The 22,684-nt window shown below is 37.7% G+C and overlaps 1 protein-coding gene and 1 pseudogene across 1 annotated transcript in view; both read right to left on the bottom strand.

Moving 5' to 3' along the window:
• Window positions 1-22,684, bottom strand: part of PAPPA2 (pappalysin 2) — a 628,099-nt gene that overhangs the window by 566,521 nt on the left and 38,894 nt on the right. The window contains exons 4-6 of the mRNA XM_055255382.2: window positions 10,460-10,525; window positions 2,984-3,160; window positions 2,007-2,125 (exon numbers count right to left, since the gene is read on the bottom strand). The gene's annotated coding sequence lies outside the window, so the exon portion shown is untranslated. The remainder of the gene's footprint in view (window positions 1-2,006; window positions 2,126-2,983; window positions 3,161-10,459; window positions 10,526-22,684) is intronic.
• Window positions 2,505-3,040, bottom strand: LOC129468800 (AN1-type zinc finger protein 1-like; annotated as a pseudogene).

Raw genomic sequence — 22,684 nt, 5'->3', positions numbered from 1 at the left:
GTAAAAATAAATAAATTTGCTACATAAAAATTAAAAACTTCTGTGCCTCAAAGGAAACAACCAACAGAATGAAAAGGCAACTGGCAAAATGGGAGAAAATACTTGCAAATCGTATCTCTGATAAGGAGTTAATAGCCATAATAAATTAAGAATTCCTACAACTCAACAGCAAAAAAACAAAAACAAAGCAAAAAAAACCTTGACTTTAAAATGGGCAAAGGACTTGAATAGACATTTCTTCAAAGAAGATATACAAATGTCTAACAAGCACATGAAAATATGCTCAGCATCACTAATCATTAGGCAAATACAAATCAAAACCACAGTGATATACCATCTCATACCCATTAGGCTACTATTTTAAAAAACAGAAAATATCCAAGTGTTGGTGCAGATATGCATAGAGTTCTAGTTTTGCAAGATAAAAAGAGTTCTGGGGATTGGTTGCACAACAAGTGTGAATATATTTGACACTACTGAACTGTATGCTTATAAATGGCTAATTTGCTAAATTTTAGGTTATGTGTTTTTTACTACAATTAATTTTTTTGTTGGAGATAGGACCTTGCTCTACTGCCAGACTGGAGTGCAGTGGCACAATCATGGCTCATTGCTACTTCAACCTCCTGGGCTCAAGCAATCCTCCCACCTCGGCCTCCCAAGTAGCTGGGAGCTACAGGTATGCACCACCACACCTGGCTAATCTTTTCAATTTTTTGTAGAAATAGGGCCTCACTATGTTACCTAGGCTGGCATCGAACTCCTGGGTTTAAGCAATCCTCCTGCCTCAGCCTCCAAAAATGTTGGTATTATAGGCATGAGCCTCTACACCCAGACAAAATTTTTTTTTACAGACACAAACACAGCATTCAGTGTATCAAAGATGCCATATGAAGAATTAAAGACCTAAGTATGAAAGCTAAAACTAAAAAAAAACTTTAGAAGAAATTATAGGGATCAACTTTTATGACCTTGGATTTAGCAATGGTTTTGTAGATATGTGCCAAATGTATGAACAACAAAAGAAAAAATAAATACATTGGATTTCATCAAAACTTAAAACTATACGTATCAAAGGATGCTATTAAGAGAGTGAAAAGACGACCCAAGAATGGGAGAAAATATTTGCAAATCATATGTCTGACAAGAGTCTAGTATCCAGAATATATTTTTTTAAACTCTTACAATTCAACAACAAAATGGCAATCCAATTTTGTACATGAGCACATAGGTTTGGAGTTGAACACTTGAATAGTTATTTCTCTGAAGAAAATATACAAGTGTCAAATAACCAAAAAAATGTTCAACATCTCTAGCCATTAATATAATGAATATTAAAGGTACAAAAGTATAATCTAAATATTTAATCATAAAAATTAAAATATTAAATAGTGACAACACCAAATGCTGGTCAAGATGTGAAGAAACTGGTTCACTCATACACAGTGAGAATGTAAAAAGTGTATTAGTTTCTTTTTTCTGGGTTTATTCCTTTAGTTAAACCTAAAATCACTATACATGTTCATGATAATTAGAATAGAAAAGGGACAAAGAACTAATAGAAATAAATTATATTCCTTCTATATAGCAATACTTTGTTGGGTATAGATGTAAAACATCAGTCAGGAGCATTAACTTGAATTGATTGTCAAAAATGTAGTTACTTTTAGCATGTGTTTTGCTTTAGTATATATACAGAGGCTGTAATGAAGTTGAACTATCCCATCTTTCTTCTCATTTTTAATACAGTCATACAAACAAAAAGATGAATGCTACTAGAAGGAGGTCCTTATCAAAAATATGACCCAATGCATTTAGGTGACATGAAGAAAATCTTTTTTCTCCCTAGGCCTGAGATCCTTCATCCAAAAACTTAGAAGATGGAATGAGATGATCTTTAAGTTTTGACAATCTATGTACACACATCAATTATACATCATGACATAGGGAGACAACAAGGCTATATTTTCTGGACCCATGATGGTAGATTTGACCATGTGACTTACTTAAAACAACAATGATGCATGTATCTTCTAAGAGCCAACTGAAATGCTGTCATCTCCTTGTCCCTCTGTAAATAAAAATGACAATGTCCCAAAAAGGGGTTGTTCCTTGAGCTTCAATCCTGGAGTGAAGATGATATGGAACAATCAACAGCTGACATTAACCAATGGGGAAATACATCTCTGCTGTTGTTACTACAGCATCACCTAATACAAAATAATTACATACAAAAATTTGCTAATAATTGAGTATGGGTTCATAGTTAAGCTTTAAAACACAAAATTAGCCAAACTTAATAGAAAACTTATATAAAATATGACACAATAGAAATGTTAAAAGCAACTTTAAAAAATGAAAAATAGTATTTGTAGTAAAAGAAATTCACAAAAATATACATAGAATGTTCTGATTTTTATTTTATTTTTTAAATTGGTGTACATAGAACTTTCCTTGTGATTTCTGAGTCCTAAAATCACTATCCCAAATAAGAATCAATATTGCTAAAAGCATTTTTCTTCATCGTTAAAATGTTTCAAGATAATATTTCCATCATTATATAAAGGACAATCCTCCTTAGCAATCCACGTTTCCAAATATGATCTATGGGTAAGGCTTCTCCTGAAGTAATATGACATAACCATAACATTAATTTCTTAGCTGTTAATTTGTTATCATTTTTAAGGCTAACTAGAGCACCTGGAAATTCTATGATCTTTCCAATGCTCCATGGGTGGCAAAAGAACCATTGGTTTTCTCTTCTCTTTGCTCCCTTTAGGTAAAAAACCTCGAAGTAAAATTCTTTCTAGTTATGAAAGAGATCCTATCAAATTAGATTTTAAAAACAAAGCCCAGCTATATGTTGCTTATATGAGACATACTGTGTCAATGACTTATCCCCATCAGCATGCAACTTTAATTTTATCAATGCAAACTTTGCAGCTGTTTCACTATTTTTTGCACCTTTCTGTTGTTCACTTACTGTTTCTTCTGCCTTGGAATCAATAATGTCTTTAACAATTTTCTGAGAGACAGCCATAGGAGACTTGTGGATTTCCAGTTTTTCACACTCATGATCTGACTGATGACGGTGTCTCAGGCAAAAATTCTTCTCACAATAAATACATATAATTACCACAAGTTCTCATTCAGCACAGTCCTTGAATGAATGGATAAGACACGTTTATCTGTTTTTAGTCCTCATTGATTACAGTCACCTCAGAACAACCATGAGACTCCTGGATTTGTATTCAAGGTAAAATATTCCTAAACAACCATACCATACAAATGGAGGAAAACCCACTGCTGTCATCCATGGAGCCAAAGCAGGGCTCAGGTCTCATGCGACCAAGGATGGGGATTCCCCAATCACCTTGATACCCGCAGTGCTACACCTGGCAGTGCTACTGGATGTTCAACTCCGTCATCTCCCAGGTGCCACAAGGGGCAAGGCAGAGCCCGAGGGGGTGGGATAATCTGTTAGTGTCTTATAAATAAATATGCAATTACCATGCACTGAGCAATTCCACTCTTCGGCATGTATCCTAAAGAAATGTAAAATTATATTTACCAGTAAAACTGCACATGGATATTTATTATAACTTTATTTGTAATAGTTAAAACTGGAAACAACCCAAAGTGTCCTTCAACACATGAAATGTTAAACTAGTAACAATAATATAGAGGCCTGTAATCCCAGCACTTTGAGAGGCCAAGGTGGGTGGATCACTTGAGTTCTGGAGTTCGAAACCAGCCTGGCCAATATGGTGAAACCCCATCTCTACTAAAAATACAAAAAAAATTAGCCAGGTGTGATGGTGCACCCCAGCTACTTGGGAGGCTGAGGCAGCAGAATCGTTTGAACCCAGGAGGTGGAGTTTGCAGTGAGCAGAGATCATGCCACTGTACTCCAGCCTGGGCAACAGAGCAAGACTCCGTCTCAAAAATAATAGTAATGATAATATATAGACTATTATTGAGCAACAAAAGAAATAAACTATTGATACACACAACAATTTAGATGGATCTCAAGGGGATTTTGCTGAGTGGAAAAAAAAAACAATCTTCAAAGGTTAGATACTGTATGATTCATTTATGTAGCATTCCTGAAATGACAAAATTACAGAGATAGAGAACAGAGTAGTAGTTGCCAGGTGTTGGAGATGAGGAGGGAGGTGGTGGTGTTATAAAAGGATAACAGAAAGGATTCTTGTGATGGAAGTACTTTGTATTTTGACTGTGGGTGGTAATTACACAAATCTACACATGTAATAAAATTACATAGAACTAAGTACAGACATATGCAACAAGTGCATGTAAAACTGGCAAAATCTGAATAAGGTAGATGGATTCTATTAATGTCAATTTCCTGATTATGATATTGTACTATGGCTATGTAATATGTCTATAACATGTGTAATCCCTGGGCCAGCAGCATTACCCAGCACTTGTCAGAAATACGAAACTCGTGGGCCTGACTTCAGACCTACTGAATCAGAAATACTGGATGGGGCTCAGCAATTTGTTTTTAACAAGCTCTTAGCTGATTCAGATGAATGCAAATGACTCTTAACCACTCCTTTAGCTTACAACCTGCTGATCCCTGGGGAACCATATCTAGGCTGGATGGAGACAACTGTTTATCACCCAAAGATCCAAGTTTTCAAGCTGGAAGCAGTAGTTGCATGAGATTTGCAGGTTGATGAACTTGGGGAAGAGATGACTGTATTCCATAAAAGAGGAAAAAAGGTGTCTAAAAATGTTCTGTAGCCACAGGGATAGACTCTATTTGTTAACTGACCCAACTTCTCTCTTCCTGTCTTCTAGTCAGGAGTGGCCACGTGACATGTGACACTGTTCTGATTAATGAGATGAAAGTGGAAATCAGTTACGAGGTTCCTGGGAAAACTTGTGTTTTCTTGATCCACATTTGGCCCCCTTTCCCTTTTGATCTACTGAGTGCACATGTAAGATATCTATCCTAAGGAAATAATCAGAAACGTGTATACAAATTTAGCTTGTTATCTTCATCATAGTGTATTTAAACCCCATCTCTACTAAAAATACAAAAAATTAGCCAGGCGTGGTGGTGGGCGCCTGTGGTCCCAGCTACTTGGGAGGCTGAGGCAGGAGAATGGCATGAACCCATGAGGCAGACCTGGCAGTGAGCTGAGATTGCACCACTGTACTCCAGCCTGGGTGCCTGGGTGACAGAGCGAGACTCCATCTCAAAAAAAAAGAAATAATCTTAGTGTTCAACAACAGGACTATAAATAATTTTTTGTATTTTTATAAGACGAAATTTTTGTGGCCATTATGGATGATGATCACTGAGACTTTTGATGATATGGAAAAACTTATAATATTAAGTGAAAAATCAAGATATAAAGCTGTATACATATTTGATAAATAATTGCATAAATATATTCACATGCATATACACTTTCAATCTTTGCTTAAAAATAAATTGGTACTATAATCGATCTTTTAAGGTAAGAACTATTCTTTAAGTATTGTCTAAGTGATTGGAGTTTCAATCATTCTTTCTTACATAGAGCACACTGATAGTGATTTTTAATGTACACCCAAGTTTAAGAACCACTGGTATACTCCATATACGTGTGTGTCTGTCTATATATGTAAATTTTTTTACATGTAAGAACACTCCAAAATGTTAACAGAGCTATAACCGGGTGTCATTTCTCCATTATAATGAACTTTATATTACTGTGTCTTTGTTTTCATTTGTTTGTTTTTTGACACAGGGTCTTGCTCTGTCACCCAGGCTGTAGTGCAGTGGCACCATCATAGCTCACTGCAGCCTCTAACTCCTGGGCTCAAGTGACCCTCCCACCTAAGCCTCCTGAGTACAGTCACATGCCACCATGCCTGGCTAATATTTTTTTAATTTTTTGTAGAGATGGGGGGGTCTTGCTTTGTTGCCCAGGCTGGTCTCAAACTCCTGGCTTCAAGCAACCTCCCACCTCAGCTTCCCAAAATGGTGGGATTATAGGTGTGAGCCACTGCACCCAGGCCTTATTGTGTATGTTTATAATTTTCTACCCCATAAGCATTATTACTTTTAATACAAGAAAAATGTAACTTTTAATATTAAAAAGAGAAGAGGAAATAATTCAAGCTCAAGGTAGAACAACATAGAGCAAGAAGCATCTCAAAGACAGGAACGAGATGCCTGAGGGGTCTTAAATACCTGCCTTCAAATGGTATTTAAGCATCTCCTCCTCATCAGGCTCTAGTTTATCAATCAGGTTGAGCATTACAAATCCAAAATCTGAAATTTGAAATGCTTCTAAATCTGCAACTTTTTGAGCACCAACATGACACTCAAAGGAAATGCTCATTGGATCATTTCAGATTTCAAACTGTCAGATCTGGGATGCTCAACCAGCATAATGAAAATTTTCCAAAATCGGAAAAAAATTGAAATCCGAGACACTTCTGGTCCCCACCATTTCTGCTAAGGGATACTCAATCTATAATAGCTACATGCCAGTTTACATGCTCCTCCCTGGTTCAAACAATGGAATCAGATCAATTTACAGAGTCTTTCAAAGAATTACAGCATACATATATATGCAAAGAACAAGTATATGTTTATTTTAGTTGCATATAACTTTTTCCTTAATATGAGATAAACCATTTTCCTAACTTATGTTTTTGCCTTTGGGGAGCCTCTATTTTCAGACGCACAGAAAGCAGAAAACACATTGGGGAAAAAATCGCTCCTCAAGGAGTGGTGTGATCAATGCTCTTTCCATGCACCACCTCCCGTTCCATTTCCACCTGGAAGATGTAATGCAGCAGGAGAAACCAGACCCTAAATATTTTACCAGGTGTTTTTCTAACAGTTTATGATTCTAGAATTCAAATTAGATTTTTAATTTTAGAATAAGGATTTTTAAATCATTAAAATTCTTCAGAAGCTTCCACTGCAGAGCTAGTGATAACAACAGATCATTGAAGCAACAGCCATCCCTCCTGAGGCAACACTCCAGCCATAACCAATTCACTTAATGGCCACGGGAGCCAGGTCTTTGTCTCCCTTACTGCCTCACCGTTTATTTCAATAGAGAATTGAACCCAAAAGGAATGAAATTTATGGTGCACTTTTTGCCATTGATAAACTATAGAATTAAATAGAACACATAATTTCTAAAATGAGCTATGCTGGTGAATTTATTTGAACAGTTACTTATGAGACGACTTGTGGGAAATCAAGGTAAGTTCACAATTACTGAACATGGAGCACCAACTGGAATTTCAAACGGGTAGAAGAGACGATAAGATACAACTATGCATATCTAATAGACATAGGATTCTACATTAATTTATATAGCTCTCCAGAGCCACATAATTCAGCTGGTTGTTTATTGAATTTCTTCTTTCCTTTTGGAAAGATGACCTCAAGTGTTTGAATGGCTACATGGCTAAAAAATACCTATAGCTTTTGGGGAAGGGTAAATTTAATTAACAGATATATTATTTTTAGAAAACGATTACAATTTTGTAGTTTCAAGGCAGATATAAATGAAGTCACTTGAAAGCTAAATGGTTACTTCCATTTCTACAGAGCAAGTCACGAGAACAAACTAGACTGTTTGAAGTCCATTGATCCAAGACAAAAACTCTTTTGGAAGCTCAATCACCCAGTCCTTGGTTGATATATTTTGACACAGCTTTGATTTACCAGGGGATTTACAGGACTAGTTAATTAGAAAATCATTTAGCCAGATAAATTCACTATGCCTTTATCTCTGTTATGCTTATTCACTGACTAGAAGTAATCATCGCTTTCCTATACTGCTCTTAGTTTCTTTCCTGCTGATCCAATATGTATTGCCACCCTTTCTTGCAAACCTTTCACCTGTGCCCTCTGGAATCTCCAGGCCATGGAAAACAGATTTTTAAATATTATCAATGTGAATGTTTCTCATGGACATTTCTTCTCTTAAAAACTTCTCAGATGGTGATTTTTATGTTCTTATACTCCCTTAACCCCAAAGCTGATAGAATGAGTGTTCTCCTTACTCCTAAATGTTACTTAAAGACCTTTTTGGTTTTACCCTAATATAATATACCCTTCTCTTTGCGTAAGGTGATTAAGGAATGTTGGCATGTGTTAAAGATAAAAGGTGGTATATAGGGTAACACAAACTTTAGGAGAAAAGTGTTGCTTTCTTTTGAATATATTTACTATTTTTTATAATTCTATACCCCCAATTAGTTTCTAAGTTATATGTTATATTGCTTTGTTTTTTAATGGTTACCATAGAGATTATGACATCTATCTCAACTTACCAAAGTCTGATATTATTTTAGCCTCCTCCAGGACAATACAAAGGCCTTACAATACTTTACTACATTGGGCTGGGCATGGTGGCTCACGTCTGTAATCCCAGCACTTTGGGAGGCTGAGGCGGGCAGATCACTTGAGGTCAGGAGATGGAGACCAGCCTGGCCAACATACAAAACCCCATCTCTACTACAGATACAAAAATTAACCAGGCATGGTAGCACACGCCTGTAATCCCAGCTACTGGGGAGGCTGAGGCAGGAGAATTGCTTGAACCCGGGAGGCGGAGGTTGCAGTGAGCCGAAATCATGCCACTGCACTCCAGCCTGGGCCACAGAGGAAGACTCCCTCTCAAAAAAAAAAAAAAAAGAAAGAAAGAAAACAATAATATTTTACTACATTGGCTACATTGGCTGGGTGTGGTGGCTCACATCTGTAATCCCAGCACTCTGGGAGGCCAAGGTGGGTGGATCACTTAAGGTCAGCAGTTCAAGACCAGCCTAACCAATATGGTGAAACCCCGCCTCTACTAAAAACACAAAAATTAGTCAGGTGTGGTGGCACGCCCCTGTAAGTCTCAGCTACCTGAGGCTGAGGTAGGAGAATCGCTTGAGCCCAGGAGGTGGAGGTTGCAGTAAGTCGAGATTGGGCCACTGGACTCCAGCCTAGAGCGAGACTCTGTCTCAAAAAAAAAAAAAAAAAAAAAAAAAAAAAAAAAACTACTTTACTACATTTACCCTCATTTTAATTTACATATTTGTTGATGTGACGTATTTTATTTCTCTGGATGAATGGATAGATAGATAGATAGAGTGGAAGATACAGTCCATATTCAACACAAAACACTTCTGTGACCAGATTTATGGGGGTTTACCCCCATGCCAAGTAATTTTACAATACTTGCTGATGTCTTGTCAATACTTTAGTTCAATTCTGATACTATCTAACTGAAGATAGTGTCAGATCCCACAGATTAAGGGCTCAGCTCCACAGAACTGCCCCACTTCTGATGCCAATCACAAATCCTAACCTCTGGAACTTCTGATTGACAAGCTGTAAGTTGAGGTTTTTCAAGCCCCTTTCCTTGGGTTCAGTCATTTGCTAAAGCATCTCACAGAACTCAGGAAAGTGCTTTACTTCCACTTTCCAGTTTATTATAAAAGATACAGTGGAGTCCTAATAAAATAAGAAAGCCACAGCAAGGAGAGGGCCTGAGGTAGGGAAGAACAATTGTTCTGAAAGACAGTTAATCACAGACAATCTGCTGGCACGACATCCTGCTCCCAGTTACCTTGTTCCTCATGTAGCCCCACCAGAATGACCTTATCTACAAAGCCCCGCTAATATGACCTTATAAAACTTCCCTCCAGCTCCTGCCTCTTTGCAGACAGCCCTTTCTCTGCTGTGCTGCCCCTTGCTTCCTTGCAATGCACTTTCCCTCTAATAAATCTTTATTTCTTTCTCCACATCTGTCTTGATAAATTCTTTTACCACTTGCAATGCTGGCCCCAGCCAGTGGCACCCACGACAGATACTAAAAAGGATACAGATGAGGATGCATAGGGCAAGCCATGCAGGAAGGGGTACAAAGCTTTCATGCCCTTTCCAGGTACATCATCTTTCTAGCAGCCCCATGCGTCCAAAAGCTCTCTGAACGCCTTCCTTTAGGGTATTTTTTTTTTTTGAGGCTTCACTTTGTAGCTGTGATCAATTAAGTCTGGCTATAGGTGATCAGCTCTACCTTCATTCCCTCTCCCCTCCTGCAGTGAGCCGAAAGTTTCAAATCTCTAATCACATGGTTGGATTCCCTGGCAATCACCCCTCATCTAGAGGCTATCCAGGAGCTCCCACCCATCACTCATCTCATTAGCATACAAGAAGACACAACACATTAGAGATTCCAAGGATTTTCGGAGCTGTGTGCCAGAAAACAGGGTTGAAGACCAAATGGATATTTGTTATTATAAATCACAATATCTTAGACACAGATAGAAGATAGGTAGATAGATAGATAGATAGATAGATGATAGATAATAGATAGATAGATAGATAGATAGATAGATAGATAGATAGATAGATAGAAAGAATTCTAAATACCATAAGACAGTTTTATCATTGTTTTAAACCATATTGATTTAAACTTACCTCTTTCTTTGCTCTCCATTTCTTTCTATACCTCTGATCTTCCATCCAGGGTAATTTTCCTTCAACCTAAGGAATACCCATCGAAATTTATTTTATTGTGATTGTCTCAGTTTCTGTTGATCTGAAAATTTATATACTATTTTCTTATATCCAAAGGATATTTTTGGTTTATAGAGCTTATATTTCAGTTGTCATAATTGTCAGCACCTTGAAGAAGTCATTCCACTGTTTCCTGGCCTGCAGATTTGTTGAGAATTCATCTGTAAATCCAACTGTTGCTTCCTTGATGGCAGCCTATCTTATTTGTATAGCTGCTTTAAAGATTTTCTATTTGGTTTGTTTTATGCAATTTCTCTATGAAGCATCTAGATGTACTTTTCTTTTTATTCAACTGCCATGGGATTCATTGGATTTCTGTGTATTGATGTCTTTCACCAGTTCTAAAAGCATCAGCCATTATCTCTTCAAATATTTGTAAAAGATATTACAAAATGTCATTTTTTATAGCTGCTAGTTTTCTGGCAAATTTTTCAGGCTTGGCCTTTCTGTTTGTAAACACAGAAATATCATTGTTTTATAGATTGTGTCTGATAATTCCAATCTCCAGGTCTCTGGGGGTTTGTTTATGTTTCTTGATTTTTCTTCTGGTTTTCCCCAACTTATTTTGTCCCCTTGTTTTCTTTGATTATGTGCTATACGTTTTATTTGAAAACATACTTACAGAAACTGTTATAGGCCACAAATAATATTATTTTCTCCTGAAAGTACTTTTATTTTCTTCTGCTAAGTCTGGGAACATATTAATCCAAGTTCAAGAACAGAGATGTTTTTATGCTAATAAAATAAGTGGTCATCTTGGAAACCCCAAACATGTGATCCCAGACTCTGACTATTGCTCTCTTGACTACCCAAAATACTGCTCAGCCTATCAACTGCCAATGTCAAATAAGCAAATACCCTCTAGGTGAAACTTCAGTTTTCCCAGACTTCCCTGCATCCTGCATGTCAGTCCAGTAATTGTTTTATATGTATATATATATGCCTTTAGTTACAGATATATGTATATGTATGTATGTATATAACATAACTAATATGTATCTCTCTATATATATATATCATGCATACATATACATACACATATATTCATTGTGTCCAGTGGGAAGGTTTGTCCAAATTATCCAGTCTGATGTTACTGGCCTTTCCTTTCTTTCCTGTAACTAAACTTATCTTAATTTTGAGCTTCCATCCTGCTAGGTAGTAAGTGGAAATAATTTACACTTTCTAACTAAAGGTATCTTTGGCTATTTACTTTTATAATAGTAAATTCAGTCCCTTTGGAAAAAAATGTGTCTTTTGGGAGCCAATATCAAGTGCTGTCTAATTTCTCCCCTCCCCCTCTACCCAAGATGTAATCAATTATACTTGAAAACTTATGAAGGAGCTCAGGAAATTTCACCCCCAAAATATAACATCCTTATATGTTGATTATTTTAAATTAATGGCCCTTGAAGGTCAGCAGATGCTTGAAGAGGCTCTATACTGATATTCCTTTATCTATTTTAAGGCTAAACCAGGGGGATGGCAGCATTGAGAGGGAAATGAAGGATTCAACCAGGATTGGCTCAGAGCCAAGAGGAACTCATTAGTGCTGGGAAAAGATAAGTGGGAGACCCTCATTACCAGTGTGGATTACTGCAATCCTAGCTACAGGAGACCCCCACAGTTCTCAGAGGCCCTGAGATTAGTATAGGAAGTTGCCTAGAGTACATATGGCTTCATTGCTCTAGAAAAGGAATTCATTTTGGGTCTCCCCTACTTGCCAAGACCCAAAATGCTACAGTTTGGTGCCATTCTGAGAACAGAGCTAGAGTGCATCCTGCACTGGAGGCCAATAGCTCCTCCATCTCCACATCCTTGAGGCCAATCATCAACCTAACATGCTCACACAAAAGGCTGGAACACCACAACCCCAGCTACACCAGGAAGTACAACCATGACAATAGCACATGAGCCCATGAAGCACCCTGCACCCTAAGAAACAGGGGATTCAACACAGCAAGTAGACCATCCCCAAGACTGAGGTAACCAACAAATGTGTCCCCCAAGGCCCAAAGACCAGCACAGGTAGTGTCTACCACCACTAAGGTGACCCCATCCACCTCAACCAGTGAAGACACCATGTATTATGTGCACCTGCCAGGGCAAAAGTATCAGTTTGCTCAGCACCCACCGTTGCTAGCGATGACAACAACTCCACGACTGGCAGAGCTGCCAAACATGCTACACACATATACCAAGGGTCTGAGAACTGACCCATCTCTGTCCCCAGCAAAGCCATACCACTACCTCAACAAACATCTGCAGTCCTTAGGACATTGAGGCATTCACAGACATTGCTGATATTTATTACAGCCAAAGAAATCACTTGGAGACTACACTACAGCACCCACCTAAAACCAAAGCCAAAACACTCTACCTAACTGATACTGTAGGAAACATCTGCGTGAAAAAGTTTTCTCCACAAAAACTACTCCATGAAATTGTAATAAGCAGCTCTTCCACCAGATGCACAGATATCAATGAAGGGACACACACATACACACACACAAAAACATAAAAAAGCAAGGAAAGATGACACCTTAAAAGGAACACAATAACTCTCCAGGAACCAACCCTAAAGAAAAGGGAATGTATGAAATGTCTGGGAAGGAATTTAAAATAATGATCTTAAGGAGACTCCATGAGATACAAAAAAATTACAGGTAGACAATTCAACAAAATCAGAAAAACAATACATAATCTGACTGAGAAATTTAACAGAAATAGATATCATTTAAAAAGAAGCAAACAGAAATCTCAGAAAGGAAGAATTAAATGAATGAAATAAAAAATATAATCAAGAACTTCAACCACGGACTAGATCAAGCAGAAGAAAGACTTTCTGAACTTGAAGACAGGTTCAGAAAGTTTCAAAAGACAGGCCTTTTGAAATAACCCAATCAGACCAAAGAAAAAAAAGAATGTAAAAAGTCTGTAAGTCTACAGGACCTATGAGACACCATTAAAATAACAAATATTCACATTAAGGTAATTTCAAAAGGGAAATACATAGCAAAGGACAGAGAAAACCAATTTTATAAAATACCTGAAAACTTACTAAATCTCGATAGAGATAGGGACATCCAGATCGAGGAAGCTCAAATAGAGTCAACCCAAAAAAAAGCTCTCTGAAGCACACTATAGTCAAACTGTCAAAAGTGAAAGACAAAAAGAGAATTCCAAAAAAGAGCAACAGAAAATTTTCAAGTCATGTATAAAAGGATTTCCATTAAACTAATAGCAGAAATCTTACAGGCCAGGAGAAAATAGGTTGATATATTCAAAGTGCTTTTAAAAACAAAAAACTAAGCCAGGAATGCTTTACCTAGCAAGCTATCTTTCAGGAGAAATAAAGTCTCTCTCAGACAACAAATACCGAGAGAATTCATCACTAGACTGGCTTCACAAGCAATACTTAAGGGAGTCCTACATCTGGAAGTGAAAGAACGGTAAATACCATCATAAAAACATACAAATATATAAAATTCACTGCTATAGCAGACACATATGAGCAAGAAAAATAAATCAAACCTTATCACTATAGAAAGCCACCAAACCACAACAGAGAAGAAGAAAACACAGACACACAGACCAATGGTACAGAAGGGAGAACTGAGAAATAAATTCACTTATTTACAGCCACCTGATTTTCAAGAAAGGTGCCAAGAACACACTTTGGGTAACTGATATCTTCTTCAATAAATGGTGTTGGGAAAACTGGACATCCCTATGCAGAAGAACAAAACTAGATTCCTATTTCTCATCATATACAAAAATCAACTCAAAATGAATTAAAAAATTAAATTAAAGACCTGAAACTCCATCTTCCCCCTCCCCTGTGAAGAAGAGTATTTAAGCATATGTACCCCACTGGGTTATTGTGTAAACTTCTAATTTAATTAAAGAATTAAATGTAAGTCCTGACTCTCCATCTTCCCCTTCCCCTTTGAAGAAGGGTACATAAGCATCTGTGCCTCACTGAGTTATTATGTAATCATTCTCCTGTGATTCCCCCATGCTTATGCACATTAAATAAATTTGTATGCCTTTTACTAGAAGAAAACATAGAGAAAATGCTATAGGTTATTTGTTCTGGGCAAAATTTTTGTGGATAAGACCTAAAAAGCACAGGCAGCAAAAGCCAAAATAGACAAATGGGATTACATAAAATAAGCTTCTGTGCAGCAAAGGACACAATCAACAGAGTGAATAGACAACCTACAAAATGAGGTAAAATATTTGCAAACCATTCATCCAACAAGAGACTAATAGAATATACAAGGAACTCAAATAACATTTAAAAAAACAAATAATCTTCTTAAAAGATGGACAAAGGATCTGAACAAACTTTTCTCAAAAGAAGACCTACAAATGACCAACAGGTTATGTGAAAAAAATGTTCAACATCACTGATCATCATAAAAATGCAAATCAAAACCACAATGAGATATCATCTCACCTCAGTTAGAATGGCAATTAGCAAAAAGACCAAAAAAACAACACATGCTAGTGAGGATGAGGAGAAGGGCTAGTCTGAAACTCCTGGGTTCAAGCAATCCTCTCACTTCAGCCTCCCAAAGTGCTGGGATTATAGGCATAAGCCATCAGGCCTGGCCATGAACACTTACACACTGTTGGTGGGAATGTAAATTAATAAATTCTTTATAGGAACAGTATGGAGGCTCCTCAAAAAACTAAAAGGATAATGACCATGCAATCCAGCAATTCCACTAATGGGTATTTATCCCCAAAAAAAGGAAATCAGTATGTGAAAAAGATACCTGCATTCCCATGCTTACTGCAGCACTACGGACAATAGCCAAGACATGGAACCAACCTAAGTGTCCATCAATGGGTGGACAGATTTTTAAAATGTGGCACATATCCACATTGAAATACTATTTAGCCATGAAAAGATGAACTTCCATTATTCACAGCAACATGGATAAGCCTGGAGGGCATCATATTAAGTGAAATAGGTCAAGCACAGAAAGATAAATACACTATATTCTCACTCATGTGGAAGCTTAAAAAGCCAATTTCATAGACGCAAAGGACAGAATAGTGGTTACTAGAGACTGGGAAGGGTAGGGGAGAGAGAATGATAAGGAGAAGTTGGTTAATAGATACAAAATTACAGCTAGAGAGGAGGAATAAATTTTAGTTTTCTATAGCTCTGTAGGGTGACTATAGTTAATAATAATTGCATATTTTCAAGTAGCTAGAAGATAGGATGTTGAATATTTCCAACACAAAAAAATAATAAATTCTTGAGGTGATGAAAATGCTAATTACCCTGATTTGGTCATTATACATTGTATACATGTATCATAATATCACACTGGCCAGGCATGGTGGCTCATGCCTGTCCAGCAATTTAGGAGACTAAGGTGGGAAGATCACTTAAGGCCAGGAGTTCAAGACTAGCCTGAGTAACACAGTGAGATCCCTTCTCTACAAAAAATGTAAAAATTATCCAGGCATGTTGGCATGTGTCTGAAGTCCCAGCTACTTGGGAAGCTGAGGCAGAAGGATTCCTTGAGCCCAGGAGTTCATAATTACAATGAGCTATGTACAATGGTGCCATTGCACTCCAGCCTGGGCAACAAAGCGAGATCCCATCTATTTAAAAAGAAAAAAAAACACACTGTATCCTCTAAATATGTACAATTATTATGTGTCAATTAAAAAATTAGTTTGATAAATGATTTAACTGGCCAAAGAAAATACAACTGCTTTCCATTATCTCATTATCTATCCCAGAAAAAAAGACTAAGGAATAAAACCACACCTGGAAGGACTTTTTCTCAATATAATGTCTGCCCCACAGGACCATTCAAATTCCAGATAGAATTATTTATAAGTTAGTTTCTGTCTCCCTGGTCCATTCATTCTCCCTAATAATCATTTACTACTCCTCAAAGGAATTGTCTACAATCTCCATCTTCCCCTTCCCCTATGCAGAAGGGTATATAAGCATTTGTGCCTCACTGGGTTTTGTGTAATCATTCTTCTGTGATTCCCCCATTTAATGTGCTTATGCCCATTAAGTGTGATTATTTACTGTGCTTGTGCCCATTAAATGTGCTTATTTAATGTGCTTATTATTATTTAATGTGCTTATTCACATTAAATAAATTTGTATCCCTTTTATTCCTGCTAATCTGTCTATCACCAATTCATTTTAGCAGACTTAGACTAACCTTCAGAGGGAAAATTTGAACTTCCCTCACTTAACATATTCTTAAATAAATGAGGGAGGCACCTTGAGTCCATGTATGTAATCTTCGGTTAGCCTCTGAAACTTACTGGCCTCCAATTTTGAAATGTACAGGTGATAAATTTCTTGGTCTGTTTTCTAGGTACAATCATTGTCTGGTGGCCACACCTTAGCTCTTTCTGAGGTTGCAGATGCACTAAGTCTTAGCCACATCCCCCATCTTGCCCTTGGATTACACCATCAATCCAGGACCCTCTACATTAGAGTCAACTTATCTTTTGCCAAAACAGCCCCGTAGCAGGCCCACCTGTTCTGCACTCTGCTATCTTCTGTGTCACCACAAGGAGCACACTGGACATTCTTGATTTTCTCAAGAGACCAATGGGGACCGTGTTTCTTCCAATGTTCTTTTCTTATTCCTGCATCATGTTAGGGATGGCCCTTTCTGAACGTGGATCAAATTGGAGAGGGCTCTCATCCACAGGGAATGCCTGAAGAAGCACGTCACTAACTCTGCTGTACTCTGGTTTTCGTATACCTGTCTATTGTACCACCACCTCTTCTGATCCTCAATATTTGGCCCTGGGTGGAGCCTATATAGGAATGCTAACTTGTGACCTTTTCACCCAACCTGTTTTCCTCTCCAGATCTCTTATGCGAAAGCCTTTCTTCTCTTCCTAACTGGTGGAGGCTTCCAAGCCTTGTATTCTATGTTTCCTCCACTTATAATAGAACTCGTATTTGGTGCTCTAAGCCTGGCTTTTAATACATAAAGAGAATTGTTTGCTTTATTTGTTCATGTTTTGTTTGTTTAGAAATATCTTTTCACCGGCCAGGTGCAATGGCTCACACCTATAATTCCAGCACCTAAGGAAAACAAGGTGGATGTATTGATTGAGCCCAGGAGTTTGAGATCAGCCTGGGCAACATGGCAAAACCTCGTCTCTATAAAAAAAAAAAAAATACAAAAACTAGCTGGGCATGGTGATGTGTGCCTGTAGTCCCAGCTACTTGGGAGGCTGAAGTGGAAGAATCTATTGACCCCAGGAAGTCAAGGCTGCAGTGAACCATGATGGTGCCCCTACACTCCAGCCTGTTTGACAGAGCAAGACCCTGTCTCAAAAACAGAAACATATTTTCACACTTAGTGAATTCTTGCCATCAGATTAGTGTTTTTCCAGAGGCCCCCAAAAAGTCAGTTATGAACCTGCAAGCTGATTGACTCCTTTGTTCTAGATGGAATCTGCCCTCCCTTGTCCCCGAAGGGAGACGGCTTGTAGGCAATAAGATTCACAATTGATGAAAGTAATCTGAAGATATTTCAAGTGTAATGAGGTCAAAAATTTAATAACTACCATTGACATGTGCAAAATATGCAGGGGTTTTTTGTTTTCTATAACTAATCCAATGTTGTTCCTGGGTACCCATCCCTGTGAGCAATTAAGGAAGACAGGGATAAGGCAAACTAGCCAATTTAAAGTAGCTCATTCTCTTCTGATTTCAAATTTTCCCTTTCAGTTTAAAATATTTCATTTATCTTTTCCCTATTCCTCCTCCCAAAATGCAACCTCTGGATTTAGTGGAATGCTTACATGTTCTCAAGCAGTAGAACTCAAGTGGGAAATCATTCCAGATGTTTCCACATCAAAATGAGACAATCAGCCAGACATGGTGGCTCACGCCTATAATCCCGACACTTTGGGAGGCCAAGGAGGGAGGACCACTTGAACCAGGATTATGATACCAGCCCTGGCAACATAGGGAGACCCCATCTCTACAAAAACTAAAATAAAATTAGCCAGATGTGGTGGTGCATGCCTAAAGGCCCAGCTACACAGGAGTCTGGGCCTTTCACTCTGGGTGACAGAGACCCCACCCGAAAAAAAAAAAAGTGAAACAACCTCTTCAGAGTGAAAACAACAGAAGGAATTTGCCAAGTAAATAGATAGCCAGAGATGGTGCTCAGCTTCTATAGGATCCAGAAGTTCCTGTGTGCCCTGGGTAAAAATGCAGAAGATAGTTGATTAGCAGGATTGTCAATGCATCACTACAGAAGAGGCAGAGCAAAAAATGTGCTTGAGAACCTGTGGGCACATGGCCCAAGACAGAAGTCACTTGGAAGACACAGCCCCATCTTAGAGGACCAGAAAAGGCTACTCACATGGAAGCTGGCTAACCTCCTTATCAGTAATACCCAGACTGAGAAGGTGGACCAGGAGTTTCACCAGAAGCAGAGCTTGATAGTAGAGGACACAGAAGAGCTAGGGTAAAGTATGAGGACCCTCTCACATCTGGGCCTTATGGTTCCCCTCACCAAATGATGCAGAATTTCTGTGGTCAACTATATCCAGGCACTATCTTGGTAAAGAAAAGATGTCAGAAAATTAGACAGACTGAGCATTTACCCAAAATGGACAGTTTTAAAGAAAGGAGACTCTTTATCTTGAAGAGAATGAGATACTCCTAATTAACAAGTTTATGTCCATTCTTCCCTGGAAGGTACGTTCATGAAAATATTCAAATAATTTATAGAAAATAAAGACGCTACATATTTTATAAAACCTAAAGCCTAGTATATAAATTTCAAAGCCATTTCACACTTTTCAAATTTATTACGAGTTGCAAAGTATTTGCTTATAATTTTTTTTATTTTTTCCACATCTATTGTTTATCCTTCTTCATCCTGAGTTTTGTGTATTTACATTTCCTTCCTTCTTTCTTGACAGGTTAAACTAGTAGCTTTTCTATTTAATAAAGTTTATTTTCAAGGAATTAGTTCTTAGTTTGTATATTTATTCTATTTTTCTACTTTATTAATTGGTACTTTCGTCTTTGTTTATTTTGTTTAGATGTTAATTCAACATCTGAATTCAATATTAATTTCATTTATTTTAATTATTTTTTGTTTGATAATGAAAGTATGCATTTTTCATCTGAGTCCAGCTTTTTCACTTGGAGGATATAAAGAAAAATTGATTTCATTTCCATTCAGTAGAATCTTATTAGCACCCACTCTTGTAAATAATGTCACTTTTTTGCATTACAATCAAAAATGTGTTCTGTATTGTTTTTTATATTTTGGATTTATTTAAGGTTTCCTTTGTGACCTAGCATATGGACAAAATTTGTAAATATTTTATGAGTGAGAAGAAACCGCATTCAGTATCTGTTTGCTAGGAAAAGAACTAAAGAAATACATATGAATGAAAGGTTGGATGCGATGGCTCACGCCTGTAATCCCAGCACTTTGGGAGCCCAGGGCGGGCGGATCATGAGGTCAAGAGATCGAGACCATCCTGGTCAACATGATGAAACCCCGTCTCTACTAAAAATACAAAAATTAGCTGGGCATGGTGGCACGCACCTGTAGTCCCAGCTACTCAGGAGGCTGAGGCAGGAGAATCGCTTGAACCTAGGAGGAGGAAGTTGCAGTGAGCCAAGAGGGCGCCACTGCACTCCAGCCTGGCGACAGAGGGGGACTCTGCCTCAAAAACAAAAAAAAATACAACAACAACAACAAAAAAGACATACGTGTCAATTAGAGCAGTTTTATTCTATTTTTATTTCTCTATGGCTTTACATTTTTTTGTCTTCTTTATCACTCAAGGATCAAGAGAGGATAAAGATTTTCATTACTATTATATTTTCGTGTGCTTCATTTTCCTGAAAAGAATCTTTTGGCTTGACTCATGCATTTCAGTTACATCTTCATTTTGATTATATTCTTAATCATTACAAGTGGTTTTTTGCTCTGAATTCAACTTTTTTGTTAAACGATGGGGTCTTGCTCTGGTTGCCCAGGCTACAATTCAGTGGCACGATCACAGCCTAGCTCTCTGCAGCCTTGAAACCTTGGGCTCAAGTGATCCTCCGATTTTAGGCATAAGCCACTGTGACCAGCAAATTCAACCTTTTTTGGCATCATCAAGTTTTTTTTTTTCATTGCATTTTTTTATACCGATAATTCTTTTTTTTTTTTTTTTTTTAAACGAAGTCTCGCTCTGTCGCCCAGGCTGGAGTGCAGTGGCGCTATCTCGGCTCACTGCAAGCTCCGCCTTCCGGGTTCATGCCATTCTCCTGCCTCAGCCTCCCAAGTAGCTGGGACTACAAGCGCCCGCCACCACGCTCTGCTAATTTTTTGTATTTTCAGTAGAGACGGGGTTTCACAGTGTTAGCCAGGATGGGGCATCTCCTGACCTCATGATTTGCCTGCCTTGGCCTCCCAAACTGCTGGGATTTCAGGCTTGAGCCACTGCGCCCGGCCAACACTGATACTTTTAATTTCACAGGGTCACTTTTAAAAACTATGTCTCCTATAAACAGCATAAAGTTGTTTTTTATGCTACTTTTTTATACTACTAAAAAAGTCTACTTTTTACTTGATTTAAGTGAAATCATCTACTAGAGGAAAAGTAGATTTCACTCCTTTTAAATTATGCATGCGTATATGTGTGGATATAGCGAGAGAATACATCTTAACTAGTATTCTTTCATGCTTCCTTGGTATTTTATTTGATTTCTAACTTTTATTATTTAGTTTCATTTATTTTGTTTGCTACCCACATCGTCCTCTACCTAAGTAATTTGGAAGTTATAATTTGTTTTCTGGTTTTTGTACTATTGGTAACCTTGAAATTTTTAAATTAATTCTGAAACATATGTTTCTCAATCAGTTCCAGATAAAAAACAGTATAGGTTTAATACTCTCAATTTTTGGTCATGTCCTAAGATTTCATTTTATTATTGTCAAATTATTTTTGCATCATGTAGCTTTTGTTTCAATAATCATAATAATTGCAGTCTGTTTGGGGCCTAAATATGTTTCTGCTTTACTGGACTTAATGTTGACAATTCATTGTTTATACTACATCTTCTCCAGTTATGCATGATTTCATATTTGGTTTTATCCTTTGATTAGCTGGATTACAAATTCAAATAAATTTTTTCAAATAGTACAGCTCAAAGGATTTCTCTCTGTTACCATTACACTTTTAAGAAAACTCAGCCAGATGTAGAATTATCGGGTCACAGCTTTCAGTCAAGTATCAATCAATAAATTATTCTTCAGTGCCCACATTGTGTGAGTAATTGTGCTAGATACTAAAATACACAAATGGTCCCTGCCCTCACAAGGATTATATTTAAAAAGCAATTTCAAGAGATTTAAATATTTCCAAAGGTAGTATACAGAGTCAAAGGAATATACAATAATTTAACCTAGTTTTGATTTAACCAAGTTTAAACAATGAGAGAGATATTCTTCAAAGAAGTGAGATTTAAGTCCAGACCTAGAGGATGAGTAGGAGTCAGTGGGTAAAGAATGAGAAGAATGATAGAAAAGCAGACAAATGGTTTCATTTGGACAAAGGGCTTGAGGAGAAAACAGGAGAGCTCTTCCGAGATGAAGCAATGAGGAGCACATAATATGTAGAGAATTTAACATTTAAAAACCTACTAAAGGCATGGCACAGTGGCTTACGCCTATAATCCCAGCACTTTGGGAGGCCGAGGTGGGTGGATAGCCTGAGGTCAGGAGTTTGAGACCAGCCTGACCAACATGGTGAAACCCTGTCTCTACTAAAAAATGCAAAAATTAGCTGGGTGTGGTGGAGCGCACCCGTGGTTTCAGCTACTCCGGAGGCTGTGGTGGGAGGATCGCTCAAGCCTGGGAGGTGGAGGTTGCAGTGAATCGAGATTGCGCCACTACACTCCAACCTGTGTGATAGAGTAAGACCCTGTCTCAAAAAAAAAAAAAAAAAAAAAAAAAACCTACTTAAAATTAGGCTACTCTTTATTAGCAGCATGGGTCAACCATCCTAAACAAGATCAGTGATAAAATACTTCTCCCCAGACTTCTAGTTCTAGATAGGACATGTAAAGAGCTTGAAAGTTGTCACTTCTGGAGT

Source organism: Symphalangus syndactylus, chromosome 12, assembly GCF_028878055.3.
Source record: "Symphalangus syndactylus isolate Jambi chromosome 12, NHGRI_mSymSyn1-v2.1_pri, whole genome shotgun sequence".
NCBI lineage: Eukaryota > Metazoa > Chordata > Mammalia > Primates > Hylobatidae > Symphalangus > Symphalangus syndactylus.
This window is presented reverse-complemented; position numbering and strand designations above follow the sequence as displayed.